Source organism: Tachypleus tridentatus, chromosome 1 (assembly GCF_004210375.1).
Source record: "Tachypleus tridentatus isolate NWPU-2018 chromosome 1, ASM421037v1, whole genome shotgun sequence".
Classification (NCBI taxonomy): Eukaryota; Metazoa; Arthropoda; class Merostomata; order Xiphosura; family Limulidae; genus Tachypleus; species Tachypleus tridentatus.
This window is the reverse complement of record NC_134825.1, coordinates 25,661,816-25,684,136: the sequence shown is the minus strand read 5'-3', so window position 1 is coordinate 25,684,136 and position 22,321 is coordinate 25,661,816. Positions and strand designations below refer to the sequence as shown.

General features: G+C 34.7%; 1 protein-coding gene across 2 annotated transcripts in view; it reads left to right on the top strand.

Annotated features, from left to right (window-relative positions):
• The first annotated feature begins 20,015 nt into the window (after positions 1-20,015).
• LOC143244725 (uncharacterized) overlaps positions 20,016-22,321 on the top strand; it is a 36,135-nt gene continuing 33,829 nt past the window's right edge. Inside the window, exon 1 of one of the 2 annotated variants that reach the window (XM_076489887.1) lies at positions 20,016-20,489. The gene's annotated coding sequence lies outside the window, so the exon portion shown is untranslated. The remainder of the gene's footprint in view (positions 20,490-22,321) is intronic. The other variant, XM_076489896.1, reaches the window with a different exon arrangement.

The following is a 22,321-nucleotide window of genomic DNA, read 5'->3' as shown; positions in this document are numbered from 1 at the left end:
ATCCGTAACCTGAGGGTCAAGGGTTCGAATTCCCATCACACCAAACATGCTCGCCCTAAAGAATGTCCTAAAATTGGACCCATTAAATTTAAAACTAAACTAAATCAACCAAATTAATTTTTGTCACTTACACAGTTTTAAAAAGAGCGACATAAAACAGAGATATAGCGCTAGGCTTGGGCTCGGCATGGCCAAGCGTGTTAAGGCGTGCGACTTGTAATCTGAGGGTCGCGGGTTCACATCCCGGTCTCGCCAAACATGCTGGTCCTTTCAGCCATGGGGGAATTATATTGTCACAGTCAATCTCACTACTCGTTGGTAAAAGAGTAGCCTAAGAGTTTGCGGTGGGTGGTGATGACTACTTGCTTTCCCTCTATTCTGCTAAATTAGGGACGGTTAACGCAGATAGTGCTCGTGTAGCTTTGCGCAAAATTCAAAGAACAAACAAGTGATAAACGGTATTTTTATATTATATTTTAATGAATATTAAAAGAAACTCAATCTGCAAACATTTTATAATTCAAATAAATTCTAAATTATTGTAAAGACGAGAGAACGAAAAGTAATTAATTTTACGAAACAAGTATTCACAGTGCCATTAGTTCAAAACGCGCATTTATATTTCAAAGTTTATTCCCTTTACAAGTGACGAGTAGGTTAGAAACTAAACAAAATAAACACCTTTATATCTTCAGAGTTTCATTTCAGTTTTTAATTTCAGTCACATTTTAAAGAAACGAAGTTGACAGAATTAATAAAATGTCCATAAAAAAAATGTAATTGACAAAACAGCATTTAACTAGTGTCCAAAACGTTCTGCGTAAGTTAGAAAACCACTATTTTTAATTTGTTTTATAATAGTTGGGAAGTCACTATTTTGATAAGAATTATTTTTAATTTATCTCTTACCAGAGTATAGACAGCCAGTTAGCAACACTCTCCGCCCCAAGTTCTTTGTACAGACTTAAATCAAATAATGTCACTCTCATATTGCATCCACAACTGAAAATGCAGAATGTATTCAGAGGGATCGCGGAATGAATCTTCAACCTTTTGATATGCAGGGCAGAAAGGTAATCAGTACATGTTATGCATGACCATACTTTCAAGTTATCGTCATTTTGAATTTAAGTTAATGTGTTCAGAATATACGTAACCAGATAAAGTGTGCAAAACTAATAGTTTGACTCCTAATTGAACTGCCCCCCCAGTAGCTCAGCGGTATGTCTGTGGACTTACAACGCTAAAAACTGGGTTTCGATACCCGTGGTGGCCAAAGCATAGATAGCCCATTGTGTAGCTTTGTGCTTAATTCAAAACAACAACCTAATTGAACTAGCAAGATATATTACTAAACTAATGCGACTATAATCTATTGAAAAGTATTAAAGTAATTAAAAAACGCATTTAAAATAATAGTCTATAGGATCGGAATAGTTTTGAACGATCTAGGAAGATATATAGAAAAATAGACAGGAAGATAGATCGTTTTTATTGTTGACAACTATAGTTTAAAACGTTTTGTTAGAGCAACGTTTTTTTCTGATGAGTTTTGAAGTCATTAATGTATTACTTATTAAAAATATCCTATTGGTTGTGAAATTTAAAGATGAAGTACATCAACAGATTTGATGGATTGATAAAAACAAGTCTAAACTCTTACTAATTATAATGCTTCTCTGTTATTATAGTGCCATGAAATAAAAATTAGGTGAGGTCGCTCCACGTTTGTGTCACTGGCCTTACTCAAAAGCTTCATGACTATTTTTCAAGTTGGGTCTAATGTTAAGACAAATGTAAAGAAAAGATTAATCTGTTCAGACCGTTTATAGTTAACTGTTATTCCTAATGAAATACCGTTCTGCCTGCTTTCTTATAATGTATCATCTGCTGTACTGTAAGTATGACTAATTAGGCTGCTAGATCTTATAAAGGCGCCTTGGTTGAGTGAATAACAAATCAACATAAAATCACAGTAATCTAAGAATCAAGTCTCGTTATAAATAGCTACAAAAGAACGTGCACGTGATCATAGTGCAAAACATAAAAGACTGACTGGTTGTCATGGAGGGAGAAATAAAGCTCCATTGTTACAGTTCATGCACAGAATAACAGGAACCATTGACAACATTATTTGTAACATTTAGTACGAAGCTTTTTAAACAGACTGTAGAACAATTAAATCAGCCATTTTTCAAAGTCGCGTCTTTGTATCAGATTTAGTATGCAGATATATTAATAAGTTTCATGGAATACTGAAAGTATGTTGTATTATTCTCTGGTTAAAAGGATTTTTTTTTTCCATGTTTAGTATATGTGTTAGTATATTGTTGCTGGCCATAAAAATGAAATATTTAATTGTTAAAGTAGTGATGACATAATATGAAAGTTTTAAAATGTCTCAGGCAAGAAACTTGTATTTGATGCTAGTACTTTTTATAAGACTTTTTATGATGTGGTCATGTACTGGTATCGAAGGTGGATACTTTGAATGTTTTGATACAAATAAAAACACAGAATATTTAAGGCAAAATTTATGAAAGATAAGAAATGAAAACAATAAATATCACAGTAATTAAATGAAGGAAACGTTTAATGGGAAACAACGTTTTGAGTCTAAACTCTGAAATAAATCTTACTCGTGAAGAAATATTTGCTGTGTTAATGTAGTTTTGTTTTAAGTTATTGGATGACCACTCGTATATGTATTAAAACTACCACTTTATAAAGTTCTTCCACGTTGAGTCACTTTCAAATGTGAGGCCCCGCATGGCCAGGTTGTTGAGGCACTCGACCTTAATCCGAGGGTAGTGGGTTCGAATCCCCATCACAACAAACATGCTCGCACTTTCAGCTATGGGGACGTTATAACGTGACGGTCACAGAGTAGTTCAAGAATTGGCGGTAGGTGGTGATGACTAGCTGCTTCCCTCTTGTCTTACACTGCTAAATTAGGGAAGGCTAACTCAGATAGCCCTCGTGTAGCTTTGCGCGAAATTAAAAAAGAAACAACATTTTTATCACTCGTATTTTCTCTTGACCAAGTAGATTGTTAGGTGTGGTTCAAATAATTTTCTAATGACCTGATCTATCATTATAAAACTAGTTGAACTTAGCTAAATCTTGTCTCTGTCTGAGGTCCCATTTTCTTGATATTTGAAGTGTCGTTGTTTGTTATTAAAGCACAAATCTAAGCAAAGAGCTATCTATGCTTTTCTCAGTCTGTTTATATCAGAAATATTGCTGTGCCACTGGGGGGGCCTCAGTTCAATACTCTCGATCTAACAAACGATGCTCATTAATGCAGATATGTTATTGTTCGTTTTGTTTGTTTGACCTTCACCGGTTACAAACAACATACTTTACCAGATATATTTGTTCTAAAGACCACCTAGGTAAATACATCAACTAAACTTCTTTTAAGCGATAGTGATCTTGGAAATATCATTTGGTTTACTTATATTTTTTTGGTGAGTATGAAGGTTGTGTGAAAAGTGCTAATGTTTGTGACAAACTACATGTCAGGATGTAACGAACAGTGACTCTACTAAAGCGAGCAATCGCCTCACTAGGACTGCTTGTTCAGTGAGGACTTATTCAACTCATACTAGCGAAACCTGTCAGGTAACTATGGGAGGTCAAAAGCCATATCACGAACTACAGTAAGGTTTCCTTGGTTCATAATTACATGTCCACAGAAAATAGTACAACTCCACTCCAACATCCCATCCTCTGATGATACACATTGTATTATGAGCATGAGGCAAAGGCGTGACTGCGTCAGTCCATAATAACCTCTCTTCTTAAATTCCTTCCAAGGGAAACGTCCAGAGAAATAATGATTAAATGTATACACTGGGAACATAAAATACAACAACAACAAGAGAAACATTGGTGTGACTATTTTAGAAGTTCACTAAGTGACTATTGTCTCCCTAAACCACTTTTCATTGAAAAAATATTAGCTTTTCTAACGCAACTTCCAGAACCTTGAAATTAGTATCAGTTAGTGCTGTAACAAGTCTTATCAGTTTTTACCAATTGACGACAACTTGGAAAAATGTTGTAACATATCAAGGCTAGAAAAGTGAAAATACAGTTTTTTTTTTCTCTCTCAAGATCTCACTTGGCTTCAGTTCAATAATATCAGTATCTTTATTTTGATTAATTTTATTTCGAAACTATAGAAAATATAGTGCAACAATTTTTTAAGACACCAAGCTAAAGATTTTATAAAGGAATGTCATGGATTCGTCAAGTGACGACACCTGTAATTTTGCATCTTTTTTACTTGATTTATATACATATTTAGGGAACATTACAAAGTAAGTATTTTGATACCTTTAGAAACAAACATGTAAGACTCTTCATTGGTTAATTAGGTAGTGTTATCAAAGATACAAAGTAATCAAGCATGTCAAGTGTTTGTAAAGCGTTATTTTCAGAAATACGGAGTAGCAAATTAAGTCATTTCTATTGTTTGTATTACCGTATTTTCTAAAATACAGAGCAACCTGTGAATACTCTTAAATTTTTGTATGTAAAAATCTCAAGAAACCCAAAGCAACGACTTACATCTCTTCATTATTCAAAATCTTATAATTTTAATAAACATAACAAACACTAAACAGTAGTTGATAAAAAAAATATTGCTTTTTTTGTAAATGTTAACCTTGAGAAATCTCGATACCATTTATTTGTAATAAGCAGCGGTCTTGAAAACAGTAAAATACATGCTTAGGTCTGTTTACAATAGTAACCTTTAGAAAAATCACAGAATCCACACGAATACTGTATGAAACAATTATTGGGAAAACACTCAAGTTTTCTATTTTTATTCTGTTCTCTAATGTTTGGAAAGAGGAAAACTGTTAAACCTTTTGTATTTTTTGATAAACACAGTACTTGTTATTACTTATTCGAAGCCATATATAAAACACATATAACAGTATATGGACATTTATTTATCTTCAGAACACTGAGTAACCACTCAGATTTCTTTATTCTAAATGTAAGTGAAAAAAAATGAATGAGTAGCCAACATCACTCGCTTGTTTAAAGTATCTGTCTTCCATGTTTACTCTGAGATAGTCAGTGTTTAGACGAGTTGTTGGATGTCACATGACATACTTTGTAATATTATTCTCATTGTACGACTAGACCTTGTCGAATCCTGACTGCTGTTAAAGTAATTATTAAATTCTGTCATTTATTCGCTTCTTTTGTCTACTACAAAAGTAGTCTTTCGTATAGACAAAACTATTCTTTGTTACTTTTGATAGACTCTGCAAATAACTTTTAACAGACGATCACAGAAACAGTCTTTGGTAGTTGAGTCTGATTATCATGTACTTGTTAAAGTTAAAGAAGCCATTGTTGTCATTATTTGTTTTGTAGCTTGACCATGATGTGACTACATTTTTTCATTTATAGAGCTAAAACAATCATTTGACATATCGCTGAAAAGCCAGTTTCGCATACCCAAGTACTTAAGTTTTCCACAACGTATATGTAAGTCCTAACAAAAAACAAAACAAAACACTAGCCCGGCATGGCCAGGTGGGTTAAGGCGTTCGACTCGTAGTCTGAGGATCGCAGGTTCGAATCCCGGTCGCACCTAACATGCCCGCCCATTCAGCCGTGGGGGCGTTATAAAGTTACGGTCAATCCCACTATTCGTTGGTAAAAAGGTAGCCCAAGAGTTGGCGGCGGTGGGTGGTGATGACTAGCTGCCTTCCCTCTAGTCTTACACTACTAAATTAGGGACGGCTAGCGCAGATAGCCCTCGAGTAGCTTTGTGCGATATTCAAAAACAAACAAAACACAAAGTGATTAATTATAACACTGACCACCAGTGGACATTTATTTCAGGAACTAGATAAATTTATGTTAAATATCAGTTTTTACATGTACACTTCTTCACTTCTTTAGTATATTTTACTTAATGTTGTGAAACGAGCTTATTGTTTTGAATTTGGAATTTTTATGTTTCGCAGTGTTTATTTGAGCGACTGATCCATGGAGAAGAAACTGAACCAATCCTGAGCGATTGATTCATTATCAATAAAAAAAAGATGGCAAGATGCTTTAGCTCATAAAACGTGGTGAAATTATAGACAATATGATTTTATAAGACGGTGAGGCTAACTGTGAATTATAGACACAAAAATAGGAAATCCTACATATCCTCACATCACAGTCGATTATAATACAACAAACTATCAATGCTATCCTTCGAAAAAGAAAAAAAAAAAAAATCAATTTTACTTTCAGTAGTTTCCCTCGGTGGGCTCAGCAGATAGCCCGATGTGTTTTTGCTGTAAGGAAAACACACACACACACTTTCAGTAGTTTCCCCTCGGTGGACTCAGCAGATAGCCCGATGTGTTTCTGCTATAAGGAAAACACACACACACACACTTTCAGTGGTTCTGAGCCTCATAATTACAGTCATAATCTTATCATATTAATTGGATTCGTCAAAGAACCTAGGGTGCAGTCCATTTACCTTTACTCTTAGTTCCGGAAAATCCTGGGATAACTCATGATAGAATCTGTCATGCAAATCATGTAGAAAACATTAATGCCCCATGTAATCACGGGTTCGAAGTAGTTTGAATAAAGCACAATTTCTGTATAAAATTGATACAAAATTTGCTTATTCAAACACTAAAAAACCTGGTTAGATAGTTAATTGCATGGTAATTTATGACTAAAATTATTTTAACAGATAATTATGCAGGTGAAACGTTTTTCTTAAAAATATTTTCTCGATACACCCACATTCGCGTACTTTTTGTTAAGAAGTATTTGACGATATTTCCCAGCCAAGATGCGTTAATGGGGTTTATGTTTGAACTTAGGATCTGTCGTGTCATAAATCATCTTATACTGAGCATGTTAGGGGTGTGAAATGTGTTCCATTATTTTGTAGTTATTCCTGACCGACGTGAAGCAATACTCATTGACGCACGTGCGTGGCTTGCCAAGTTTATGAGATCTTAAAATGAACTAGTGACATCTGGTGAGATGCATGGTTTATCAACAAGGAACCAAAGTTACCAGCTAATGGGGTTCATTGAGATGGTCTGTAATATCTACAGAACATTTGGATCTTCTTCGGTGTAATAACCCGTCAGGACTTGAGCAAATATTTATTGCAACTTTACTTTGTTTCACTTACGCAGGAAGTCATAAAGAAAAATTGTCTTTAAGCAAGTAGCAACGAAATAACTACATTATGGGGAATAAGCCTGACAATTACACTTAAAAGAATATCCATAAATCTATAGCAAAATAGCATTTGTAAAATATCCATATCGGTAAACAAATTAAAAACATTTTCGTTGTGTTTAATTAATCAGATTAAAACAAGTGTTAGAATTATTATAGTGTAAAGTTTTGAGTATTGGCGGGCTTTAAGAGACTTTTAAGAGGATACATAAATATTTACAGAATAAAATTAAAAAACAAAGAAGAAGGAGATTAACAACTCCTGAGGAGTCACACATTGTCCGGGAAGGACCTCTACACCTATCCAGACGCTGAAACACGTGAGGGGAGAACAAAAGGAAGAAATAATAATTTTCTGACGATTTGATCCTCACATGGAAACAGATAGTCGATGCTAGCAGAACAAACTACAATACAATGGTAGAGCTGTTTTGAAATCTGTGTCTCGTTTAATTCAACGTAATCTTTTATAAAGACTTCACTACTTATTTGTATTGCCTTACGTCAGCGGCACAGCAGTATGTCTGCGAATTCGTACTGCCAGAAATCGAGTTTTGATACCCGTGGTAGGTAAAGTAGAGATAGCCGATTATGTAGCTTTGTCTTTTATACCAACCAATCAGTCTTATTGTACATTCAACAGAAAAAGAAAAGGTTTCTCACGAAAGTTTTTTTTTTTTTAAATAACAAATTGAAATTTGTTATTTTTAAATTTCACACAAAGCTACTCGAGGGCTATCTGTGTTAGCCGTCCCTAATTTAGCAGTGTAAGACTAGAGGGAAGGCAGCTAGTCATCACCACCTAACACAAACTCTTGAGCTACTTTTTATCAACGAACAGTGGGATTGACCGTCACATTATAACGTCCGAACTGCTGAAAGAGAGACCATATTTGGTGTGACGGGGATTCGAACAAATGACCCTCAAATTACGAGTCGTGAGCCTTAACCACCTGGCCATGCCAGGCCTCTTATCGAAATATTGTTTGTCGTATTTTAACTTTTTTTTTTCACAAAAAATGTTCTTTTATGTGTAGCATATTATTTTTTCTTTCATCCTAAGTTATTATTTAAATATTCTTGCTCTGCATGAGCTGAACCAATTTCTACTCTAACTGTACAATATGTGATGATGTTTGTATTTTTTTGCTAAATTGAAAACAACCATTTAATAAAACCCATGTGACGTGGCGAAACAAAACGCCAAACAAACTACAACTGAAACAATAACAAAACGTTTGCTCGTATTGTAAATAAGGAGTTAAAAATATGATACTATTGTATTGTTGATGCTTCAATCGAGCTTATAAAGAAAAACAAAGGTTGGTAGACTTTTGATATGAGTTCATACTAGCATAAACCTTTTCACACTGCTACTCTCTAAATACATAAAAAAATGAACACTCTCAGTAAACATCAACCCATATAAAGGTTCCTTGTGAATGTGGATCTCAATATATCAGAACAATAAGATAAGATTAATAGAAGTTAAAATTAAGGAGCAAAATGGACATAAAGGTTTTGAAATTTTCAGTAGTCCATCACGTAAGTGGATGTTGTTATTTGTAATTAAGCACAAAGGTAAACAAAGGGCTATGTGTGTTTTACCAACTATGGGTATCGAAACCCGAGTTTTAACGATATAAGTCCGCAGACATGTTGTTGTGACACTGGGAGCGCGTGGGTGGGGAAAATCATACACTAATATTGAATAATACTAAAATGGCAGGATATGGACCACACAACAGAAATGGAAAGATAAGAAAAGCCTTTTAGATCCAATTAACTGATAACATACTGAATGAACCAGTACAGAAGTAAGCAAAACATGTAAACTCCTCTTTAATTAATTCATATAGTTAACTGATTCAAGTCCTTATGAGTAGGCCTAACACACTGAGTAAACCTAGTACAGAAGTAAGCAAAACATGGAAACTCCTCTTTAATTAATTCCAATAGTCAACTGATTCAAGTCCTTATGGGTAGTAGGCCAGAGTCAAATCTTGATCTCTGTTATGCAAAACATATGATACTGAGGACATTGATGGCAGTATATTAGCACACGAAGTATATGGCTTAGATAGCTTATTAGATATTAGATGGCTAGAAAATAGTAAAATGAATATAAGCTAAATTATTAATTAGAGTAAGGTGATTGCATTGCAGCTAACCATGACAGCGTCTGATATACAGTCACCAAAACCTTGCCGCAATTACATAGATTAAAGCTGATGATCAATCAGTGTCCAATGAGGAACAAATGCTTTTGATTAGAACTGCATTTGACCCGAAAGGTTAGTGCAATAATTAATTACTATCTGAAACCTTGTCTAATGTTAGTTGGTAACTGTGGATAAGAGTAGTTCCACCACAGTGGTCCTCTTTGTGTGTTGCTCTGAATGTATCTATAGTTATCAAACTGTAAATATTAAAAAAATATATATATATTTAAGAGTATAGCTGTGTGTTTGTTCAAATGGTCTTTGGTTCGCCGTATTGATGTTCAGTGACTGACTCTGTTATTCTTTTCATGACTACTGGACCACTTTCAAATAATTTGAGTTTAAGTAGTCAAGTGAAGTGTTTGTGGAAATTATAGGCATTTCATTTTTTGGCGTAGTGGAAAATTTGGTTTGTTTTGAATCTCGAGCAAAGCTACACGTGGACTATATGCGCTAACTGTCCATAATTTAGCAGTGTAAGACAAGAAGGAAGGCAGCTAGTCATCATTACTCACCGTCAACTTTTGGGCTACTCTTTTACCAACGAATAATGGGAATGACCTTAACATTACAACGCCCACACGGCCCTCAAATTGCGAGTCGAGCGCCCTAACCACCTGGCCATGCCGGGCACGTATTGGAAAAAAAAAAATATAGAGCTATCTTTTTCGGATTTACTATGTTAGAACTGTTGATATACTGGTGTATATAAGCGCTTAAGGCGTGCGACTCGTAATCCGAGGGTCGCGGGTTCGCGCTCGCGTCGTGCCAAACATGCTCGCCCTCCCAGCTGTGGGGGCATTATAATGTTACGGTCAATCCCACTATTCGTTGGTAAAAGAGTAGCTCAAGAGTTAGTGGTGAGTGGTGATGACTAGCTGCCTTCCCTCTAGTCTTACACTGCTAAATTAGGGACGGCTAGCACAGATAGTCCTCGAGTAGCTTTGTGCCAAAACCAAACCTACTACGCATATGAATATTTTTTTTTTATTTTTGCGTGTAATCCATTCATACATGTATGACAAAAAATACTGTTTTATTTGGAATAATTATTTCAGAAACATTCTTTATTTATTTTTTGCTCTGAAGAAACAATTGCACCTTTTAAGTGAATAATTAACAAAAATATCAGGTAATACATAAGGTAAACATATTGTCAATTGTCAGAGACATAACCGGATGCACGAGCTATTTCTTATAGCAAACAGTATTGCTATGAGAAATATGGATAATACCCCATACCACTTTTAACAAATGACTTGAAGGTCACAATTTATCAAGCCTGCTCATTCTACATAAAAATATATGGCAAACCTATATAGTAGAAATATACAATTCTAGTCAAAACACTGCTAAACAGAAATAAAACTAACTTAACTATATGACAGTATTTTAATATTGTCTAAAATATTAAATAAGCTGTCTTGAAACATAGCTGTAAAAGTACACGATCTATTATTACTTTTTGTTCGTATTTCTGAAAGTAGAGTTCAACAAACACAAAACAGGAAACACATGACAACATGACTTACTACAGAACTATGGTTTAATAAATGTAATTTTTATTTTGTGTTGCTTCGACGCCCTGAGACCATGTTATTGAAACTTTACACCTTGTATTTTATAATGACATGGCTGTCATAATGATGACACTAAACGGTGGACTAGCGTGGGAACTGGAACGTATCAGAAATTTTGCTTCTCTTTATATGTGAAAAAGCGCCTCCTCTTTAAGTTTTTATGTGAAAATACGCATTTTTAAATTATTAGGATCAGTATTGGGATGGTTGAGTTACTCTGTGATTAAGACGAAAATTGATAGTATAGTGTCTCACAATTGTTAGAAATAGAGGTTCTAGCGACTTACTATTAAGTGGTTGTTACAATAATGACTTTGGTATATGTATTTGTTTTGTTTCCCTATCAGATAATAAAAACAGTAAAGTTTAAGTTATTTCATATAAAATAGTTATAAATTAATGTATTTTATAACTGAATCTTATAAAACACCATTATTGTACTTCATTCAGATTTATTTGATATATTTTGATAAACCGTGGAACTGGAACCAGTTTTTATATATGGAATGAGAAGTAACTTGAACATTTTTAAACCAAATAAAAAAAGAACACGAATAGTATACTTAAACATAGTTTGAAAATGTACTTATTTTGGCAAGACCTTTAAAGGTGTGATAATTAATGCCTATTGCACGAATATTTAGGTTATTTATATAAATAACTAATTATGTTGTATTTTTGGTTGTCACAATTAGTATTTATTGCACGAATACTTAGGTTATATATATAAATAACTAGTTACATTGTGTTTTTGGTAGTGACAATTAGTATCTATTGCACGAATATTTAGGTTATATATATAAATAACTAGTTACATTGTGTTTTGGTAGTGACAATTAGTATCTATTGCACGAATATTTAGGCTTTATATATAAATAACTAGTTACATTGTGTTTTTGGTAGTGACAATTAGTATCTATTGCACGAATATTTAGGTTATATATATAAATAACTAGTTACGTTGTGTTTTTGGTAGTGACAATTAGTATTTATTGCACGAATATTTAGGTTATTTATATAAATAACTAGTTACATTGTAATTTTGGTTGTCACAATTAGTATTTATTGCACGAATATTTAGGTTATATGTATAAATAACTAGTTACGTTGTATTTTTGGTTGTCACAATTAGTATTTATTGCACGAATATTTAGGTTATTTATATAAATAACTAGTTACATTGTATTTTTGGTTGTCACAATTAGTATTTATTGCACGAATATTTAAGTTATATGTATAAATAACTAGTTACATTGTGTTTTTGGTAGTGACAATTAGTATCTATTGCACGAATATTTAGGAATATTTCTATACACAGAAATTTTGTAAATTTACAAACAATATTAAGTCTTCTATCTGCTCTGGAACTGAATATTTTATCGAGAGTTCACGATGAGCGAATTAATTTTTAAGTTGACACAAGTACAGCTCACTTAATGAGGTGATAGATAGCTCTGCCTTCGTCTTCGTGTTTTCCGCCGAAGAAGATACATAACGATTTTGTAAAGTTACTAATATCGGATGTAAGTCCACTCAAGTTGAAAGATTTATAATGTTCGAAAACTATAAACGTTCCTGGCCAATGTGTCTGAAATTCCCGATTAACAAGAGTTAATCGCAGTTATAGCTTTCGAGGCTTATAGTATACCAACTCTAGAAAACCAATAATATATACTTTTCCTTGGCACATTGCTTTGGTTACATTTATAGGCGTAAGGAGAGTTTCTAGAAATTTCAGCCTGCACAACAATACTGACGATACACTAGTTTTTACATACGAATATATTTTGTTGATTCTTACACTGAAGAATGTTCTGTAACTTTAATGAATAGGTAGAAATTTTGCAATACAGATATAACAGTGTAAGTTATGTGCATTTCTAAATATAATTTTAGCGTAAACAAATATCGATATTAATATATATATGTATATATAATAAATCCGTCACAGTAGCCTTTTCACCAATTGAACTATGCTTTCATCAAGTATGTTTAATTTTCCACGTACTAAAGTGTAAAACCATTGTAGATATAATACATTTTATCAGCCGTGGCATAGGTCTGTTACTTACTACTTTTAGTGATTTTCAGTTATGTTTGTTTGTTTTTTGAATTTCGCACAAAGCTACTAGAGGGCTATCTGTGCTAGCCGTCCCTAATTTAGTAGTGTAAGCCTAGAGGAAAGGCAACTACTCAGCACCACCCACCGCCAACTCTTGAGCTACTCTTTTACCAATGAATAGTGGGATTGATCGTCACATTATAACGCCTCCACGGCTGAAAGGGCGAGCATGTTTGGCGCGACAGGGATGCGAACCCTCGACCCTCAGATTAGGGACGGCTAGCGCACATAGCCCTCAAGTAGCTTTGCGCGAAATTAAAAAAATAAAAACAAACTTTTATTGGTTATCAGTTTAAAATTATAGGGACAACTATAAGCTGATAACAGTTTTGTAGTTGTAAACTACAAAAGTACTAGTACAAAAGTTTTAGTAAAGTACTAAAACAGTATAGTGTGAAAGTGTCCGGCAACAATTTTAAATTTTTCATCAAGTTATGCTAATGGATTTGTAGAAAATGAGATTTGATACCTAATATCCATAAAACTTGGATGTTCAGATATTGTTTCTGAGTTTTAGTAATGGGTGTATAAATTTTAGTAATAAAACAAAAATACATTATTTATATTTGAAACCAGTTAATATACTAATATGAGTGTTGGTTGGATGGTTGGCGTTTTAAGGCGCAAAGCAAGTAGGCCAAACAGCAGGTGAATAATCAAAAATAAAGTAAAATTATTAACATTTGTAAAAAGGAACCATGTTAAAAATAAAGTCCAATTTTGAATACAAAACTTAAATAGCATTAAAAAAGTCAATGGTCATTAAAAAATTAAACAACATTTGTAAAGTGGACAGTGTCACCATCGCCAATGACACTGGCGTCCAGCGTCAGGGTTAAGCCTGTGGACAAAACATGTCTAAAATGGTGCCGTCGTTCAGAGTCGTAACGACGGCAAGGCAGTGGAATGTGGACTATTGTGACTTTAGTGTCTCACAGTCCACATATTGGTGCATCAGTCCCAAATAAAAAAAACGATGCGTTAAAACTGTGACCAGTGCGTAGCCTAGCTAGAACAACTTGCTTCTTTTGATTCTTTGGAAGCAAGATGGCCAATGTTCAATAGAGGGTTTTATCTGGAAAAGCTTGTTGTCACTTTGCTCATTCCATGTCGACTATCAACTGGCTCAGTGCCAAGCCTTGAATACAGAAGAAGAATACAGCGCTAGAAGAGATAGAATTAGCTGCGGTGTCAGCGAGCTCCTTCCCTCGAATACTAACGGTGCCTAGTACCCTGAAGAACTGGATAGAAGCAGATGTTAGAAAGAAATGGGCCAATCGGTTTTGAGAACTAACGTGAAGCGATTCCAGCGCCAGTAGAAAACTAAGTCAGTCATTATGTATAGAACAATTCGTGTATTTCTTACTTTCTATGTGATCCAGAGCAAGATAAATGGCATACAGTTCAGCAGTGATCACAGAAATTGTAGAGAGGATTCTGTGAGCAACCACTAAACCACAATAAACCATGGCAGAGCCCACAGAGTCACCTCATTTTGAACCATCCGTATAAATAGGAATTGAATTATGGTTCAAAAAATGTTCGGCAAATAGAAAACGGTACATCTAATCAATAATATCCTCCTTTTTCAGTTGACTCAAAGAAAGGTTACACTTGAGAATGGTAATAAGACATGGTGAGATTGGCTAATAAGTGGATACAGCAGTGTCGTCCAATGACAGACTCAATTCCTCCAACTGCATATGGATATGAAGGCCAAAAGGAACAATGGCAGACAATCTGTTCTGAAAACGTATGGCTCACTGCTAAAGTAAAACACAAACCCCGGTGGGATACTGTGATGCGGATTGAAATTTTGAGGCATACAGCAAAGAGGACGTTCATGAGACTCTGTGTACAAACTCTGGATCGAGAAAGTGCAGATAGCTCCTGTGCAGAGCGAAAGCTCTTGATGGTGAACTGGATCCAGTATCTTCAAGGCAAAGGTCCTGGCACAACCATAGACCCATATTACAGTTTGATCAAATGAGGGCACAATATATCTTTAGCATAGAACATCGACCTGCTCCTCAAGAGGTAGAAGAGAGGACATGAATGATGTTCAGTGCCCTTGTACAAATAACTTGTAGCCGCTTGAGTATAAAGATCATCTTACAGTTAAAGATAAGTCCCGAGAACTCTTCCTCAGGGACCACAGGAAGTACAACTTCACTGACACGAAGTTTTAGAGAGAGAAAAGGTAAAACCGTTTGCTGTGGTTCACTGCAGTAAATGATTGTTGGCAGTTTGTAACTCCTACTCAATAAACCTCGTGTTCGACGACTGACACGAGATTTAGAAGCCATCAACATAGAGGACATTTTCAACTGTAGGACGGAGTTGTCCAGTGATAGCATTCATTTTTATACTGAAAAGTGTGGCATTCAAGATGCAGCCCTGAGGGACTCCAAGTTCCTGTAGGAAAGAATGGGAAAGCGTCGAAACCCCACGACTTAGAATCGCCACTCCATAAAATTTTTAATAAAAATGGGGAAATGGCCTCACAACCCATAAGAGTGGAGGTCTCGCAAAATTCCATACCTCTATGTAGTATTGTAAGCTTTTTCAAGGTAAAAAATAACTGACACAAAATGTTGTGGCTTGAGAAAGGCTTCTCTGATCGACATTTCAAGCCGAATCAAGTGATCCACAATAGAGCGCTGTCATCAGAACCTACACTAGGTGGGCGAGAGGAAGTTGTTTGATTCAAGGAACCAAACGAGATGAGCATTAACCATTTTCTCTAATGTCTTACACAGACAGCTCGTCAAAGTAACTGGACGGTAGTTTGAATGAATCTTGGGGTCCTTTCCAGGCTTAGAGCCACACATCACGAAAATCATTCTCCAGTTTAAAACATCTAGAAAATAGCAAGAGAAGCGGGAGAGAAATGGCGCAGCATCTCGTAGTGTATATCATCATGTCCAACTGATGTTCTGCAAGGCTGATGAAGAGTAAGCTTGAGTTACACCAGTGTAAAGGGTCAGTTATAGTCATAGAGATGATCAGCCCAAAAGGAAAGGGGCGATTGCTTTGCTCTAGTCTTGAAAAAGGTGGAGGATGAAGCAGGATTGCAAAAGATTTTGCCGAGAGTATTGGCGTTGCTCTTAGCATCAGCAGCTTCCTGACCATCATACAGCAAGGTCGAAAAGGAGATAAAAGTTTACTGCTCACTGACCGTCCAAATTTTGTCCCATATGACATTAGAACTAATGGTAACAAGAGATACTAGTAGTAAATGTGCACGGGCTCGCTGAAAAGCAATCCAGTTCAAAACTGTGGGATATCTGCAAAAGGTATCCCAGGACCGTTTTTGAGCCTTCTGTGCGATGGAGCAAGCAGGACAAGGATACCATGAAAAACGTGTCAAGGTTTTAGAAATACATTACGCAGCTACCAAGATAATACAGTCAGTCACTGCTGCCACACACTTGTTTATCGGTGGCTTACAGACTTGTGGCAACAAAACACTGATCTGTCTCTTTGTTTTGAATTTTGCGCAAAGCTACACGTGCTGTAGCCATCCCTAATTTAACAGTGTAAGAACAGAGGGAAGGCAGCTAGTCGTCATTACCACCAACCGCCACCTCTTGGGCTACTCTTTTACCAACAAACAGTGGGATTGACTGTCACATTATAAAGTCCCCACATCTGATAGAGCGATCATGCTTTGTGTGACGGAGATTCAAACCAGCGACTTCAGACAGCGAGTCGAGCTCCCTAAGGATCTGGCCATGTAATTGGTGTTTAATTTCTTAAAACTTATTATTTTAATATTCTTTAAAATGGTATTAAACACAGTTCTATAAAACTGAATAAAAGTAGGTGTTACTTACAATTATCCCACCATATCTACTAGCTCTAACATATTTTAACCATTATTCACTCAATTATTGGCCACCCGCATTCTGGTCAACAATGTAAAAACACTAAGTGATTTGATTTTCATTGTAGATTATTTTGTTTGTGGTCTATCTCTCTGATATTTGTTTGCTGTAGTTTCTTCATTCTTCTGTTTCTGGTTCACCTCAATGACAGTATTTTTATTGTTGAATACGTGATCCTCAGCTAACTTCAGTGTGTGATTCTAGGTTGTTAACCTCTCCATTTATTGTTCTGTAATATTCTTTCTTTCTTTTTTAATTGATACAGCCTCGTCTGATTGGCTTCAGTGATAACATACCTTAATTCAGTTTACTGATTGCATATTTATTGATGAATGTTGTAATTTATAGCTCGTTCCTGTTAATTTATGCTTATGTGTTTATGAAGTCATCTCTACTCCCATTCCTTAGCAATGTTTTATTTGGCTCGCATCAGTATCCATATGAATATTGAGTTACTGATTACTCTTGTCCAGGAATCACTTCAATAACCCTATTTATATATTGACTAGTAGTCAGAGGATTAACTATATTTCGTATGCCAATACAGCTGTGAAATTTTCCCCCCCATATATATTTGGATCGTGATGAAGTCCCGACCAACAGAGAGAAAAAACTATGTCACAGATACGCGTGTAACTCGAGTGTTATGTCACGAGCATTTCCAATGAAAGATATTCACATAGAAAAATTGTTAAATCGCATACCGCCTAAAGAAAAAATTTCTAAGAATCTTGAATGAAAACGAAGATTATGAAGGAGAATCTTCCGACCAGAAATCTATTATTATGGTAACAGTAACAAGATAATAAACACAGAGTTGAAAATGATGGGGACTCACTAGTAAAACGGTCACATGAATACAACCATTTCTCAAAATCAACAGCTGTTTTCGTGTGAAAGACACTCGAGGAAACTTACATTACAGAAAATTCATTGGACCACGAAATATCATGCCCAATGATACAGCTTTAATGTACCTTTGTGTCTTTGGTCAGCTAAAAGGTAGTTTTGAAAGCCAACATTATGTTGAGTAAGATGTGTGTGAGAAGTTTAACAATATATATATATTGTCTCAGAATTTCCTCGTTACCTTTCGTAGCAGCTGTTACAATGACAGTTACAGTGTTGGGCAACAGTGCATAATCATAGCTACCACAGTGAGCACGAACAACAATGGAGGAAGTAGTTTCAATGGTAGTGTGACACATGAAACGTCGTTCTTATAAAGTGTAAATGCAATTAATCTCTATCTTTCACTTATTAAGCTCACCAGTGACTCAGCGGTAAACCAGATTGTTTATAATGATAAAAACTGTGAATCGATATTCATGGTGGGCAAAACAAAGACCATTGTGTAATTTTGTACTTAATAAAACACACAAACTGTCTTACTTTAAAAACTGCAGTTTCTAATCAGTGATTGCTATCTTTATATCTGACTCGCTTTAATATCTGTCTCTCTATATTTAATACTCAATAATGGTATAGTTGACATGCTTTTAATATCATCTAATCAGGTGGATAACTTTATATTGGGTTCATTATAATATTTGTCTTTTTGAAAGGAGATTAGCAATCACAAGGCTGTCATGATTTTCTCCAAATTCACCAAAGAATCATACGATTTTTATGACTTTTTTCAAATTTGCCTAAGAATTACACGATTTTTATGACTCTCTTCAAATTCGCCTAACAATCATAGGATTGTTACGGTTCTCTTCAAAGTCACTCTCTCGTTTCAGAAACTAATGTCATGTATTTAGACGTAGTTTAACTAGGAAGCCGAATGAACAGCAGAAACAAATAGAACTAAGTGAGGTGTCCTTATATTAGATTTGTTAAATGTGTCAACAGTCTTGCTTCTCAAACTCAGGTCAATTCTTAAGGCTGTTAAATAGTTTCACACAGATATTCTCGAGGCATATCAAAAATGGAGGGAGTTTTTTAACCAATAAATACCCTTGCTCTAGCGCCACTCCTCTTTGATGGTTCAGTTTGAGCGTTTATAACGCTACAAAATTCGATGTTCTATCCGTGCTGCAGCCGCAGATTATGGTATAGCTTTGCTCTAGAAATAAAAATAAACACACACTAGGGCAATGATTATTATTTACCGAGCGCACTTTTTTACGTTCCTTTTTCCATAGGAAATCTCTTACCAAGTTTCTTTGGTGTTCTCGTTGACCCTGGTCTATGTATCACAGAGCTGTCAATGGTCGTTCCATAGTTTGGCCAATATCTTAAGCGATTATGACTTCGTACTTGAAACGTTTCTTGTAACAACTTTATTAAAGTATAACCAGATAACAACAGAATATATGATCTGAATTATCTCCAGAATCGTTGAAAATCTTCGTTAACAGCTTTTAAAATTTAACAGGATGAACCGCTCAGCTTATAATTTATGAACATAATTTTATCATTTTTTTAACTTTAAAATAATTAAAGCTAACCCCAGTCTTTACCTGTCGTACTGGGTCTTCAAATCGTCCATCTTGATTAATTTTTAGATCGTCTGTTCTTGTAATACCTGATTGTGAAGTATAACCTTAAGTGATTGAAATTAATGAACCTGAACTACATTGTTAAGGCTGAAAACTTTTATACTCATCTGTAGCGAATCACACACACACAAAAAAGAGACCAACCAAAAATATACAAGAACAGCATTCAGAGCGGAACAAAAAATAATTGAGTTTGGACTTTAATAACAGTTACTGTTAATGATTCAGACCTTAATACATACCTATGTGTAATTTCATTGTTGACAAAACAAAATACAGACACGGTCAGGATAAACTACAAATATTGTAATCACATTCACATGGTTAGCCCCTTACCACCTCCTCCGATCTGAATTTTCCACGGTCTGCGGTCAGGCAATGTGCTCTAAGGTCGGGGTACTTTCTTAAACACGCCTTCAAGGTTACAACTTGTCGCTTGAAGGAAAGCTTCCTGCAAAAACTAAAAGGTGAAAGTTTCCCCGTAAAGGCGCCACACTTCTAGACTGAGCGACTGAAATACCGGTAGTTCCAGACCTGGACGCTCTCAAAAAAATTAGGGTCGTCTCCACATATAATAATAAGGATTCTCAGAAGAACGATCCGGGGCAGACAGAACCTTCAAGTACAAACTAGCACTTGGTATTAGTTGTATAGTAGACTTCATTAGCTTAGATGACTGATTCAGTTTTTAATCATTACCAGAATAACTTGAACTTAAAACAGTGCTAACGTTTGGTATATTAAATAATTTTAAAATATTATAGCACCGGTATTTTTAAAATACATTATGGCTAAGATTTAGAGAGAAGGCAGAAGAAATTCCGGATTACTAAATGACATTAGCTTTAAACAAAGAACATTCGTCCTCTCGACCACGTGGCTTTTAAATCCAAGTTAGTGGACACTCTGGTGACGAAACCCAAGTTGAAGACCATTGAAACGTGAGGGCATACTATTTTTGTATTTCAATAAATAATATTTATGCTTCTGTAAAGAGTAATTTCTAGCGTCCTTATATGGCTTTCAAGTACATCAAAATAATTAATACTTACTTATCATATATATTGATATTAAGTAATTTTGTTCGAAGGCTGAACAGACCGTTTAATTCTTAAATCACTCTAAGAGCTAGAATAATGACGTCACTAAAGTTGATCACCGTTATAGGAAGAATTTACGAAAAAAACTGTATACAGAAGTTATTAATATTTAAATGTATAACTAATACTTGGACCTACAACTACTAACTAAACACTTGTTAAACTTAAATACATAGAATAACTTCAAATAAGTAAGATAAAATATGTTGGGGAATCACTAAATACAAGTAAATGCAATTTAAAAAATATATGTATATATTTAATATTGCATTTAAAAGTACATTTTCTATTTAATACAAAACTAAACAACAGAGTACAAATTGAAAAACTTTTATAAGCTATTTATGAGAACAATTAATCAAGTGCGCTAGTTGTTGTTCCTTTGCTCTTAGGGAATAGGGGGTTTGGTAATAAATAGATTAACACTGATGATAAACAGTATATGAGAAGCGTTTCTCATTTTTACAGATTCTAATTTCAAGATTTAAACAAAATCTAAATAATTTGCATCAGTACTTGTATATCATTGTAAAAATGAGGTAAAACTATATAAATAATTTACATCAATCTTTGTGTGTCATTATGAAAATAAGGCAAGACTAAAATAATTCACATCAGTCCTTGTATATCATTGTAAAACTGAGACAAAACTTTATTAATAATTTACATCAATCCTTGTATATTATTGTGAACATGAAGTAAAACTGTTTATATTTTGCTTCAGCTAGTGATGACGAAACCTGTAGAATTTCGAAACGTTGATTTGTGTCTTTTTAAAACAAATAACGTTGCTTGTGGTGCCATTATTTGTTTTATTTGTTCATATATAGTGATAAGTTGTCTTTTTGTTATATGTAATTAAGTACAAAGCTACACAATGGATTATATATGTTCTGTCCACAATAGGTATCGAAACCCGGATTTTAGTGTTGTAAGTCCGCAAACATACCGTGTGCATCTGAAGGGGGGAGACTTGCGAGAAGCTTTACCAGTTAATTTCATAAGGCCTAAACAATTAGGTCATGAATTACATGGTTTAACAATTTATTTAACCATATGAGAGAATTTATGATAAGTCTTACCACATTGTCACGATAATTTGCATGAAATAGGAAAATTTTTTAACTCCTTTAACTGGAGAATATTTGTTTGACTGACCCTCGCTATATTCAAATCAATCAGTTATAAATTATGTTTCTCTTCTGGTACAGTTAGATCAGTTTGCACAGAAACATCGTGCATCCAATAAATTTACATGGTTATAATTATTATTCAAGCAGATTGCTGATATCGTGAGAAGGCGTGCTCTGTCTACACTACGAGCAATGTTATTGAACGGTAGCCTTCTGGTGGTACATCCATGAGAAAATCTGATCTTTAAGATTAAAAAAACAAAACATAAGTTAAATCAAGATTTCGTAAGTAAACATGAAATCAAATACAAAGAAACATTTAACAAAGTGTAGTATCAATAACCACTTTCTCTTATTTTATTTTCAAAACCAGCAGAATGGTAAAGAAAACGGTGGCAAGCAACGCTATTGTTTATGAAACTATTCTAGCCTATAGGTAGATACTCGGTATGCACAAGTTGCTAAAATACCAAGATACCATATTCATACTCTGCAACAGGTTAGAAGCTTTAGATAAACTGGCAAGGGATGTATCTTCAG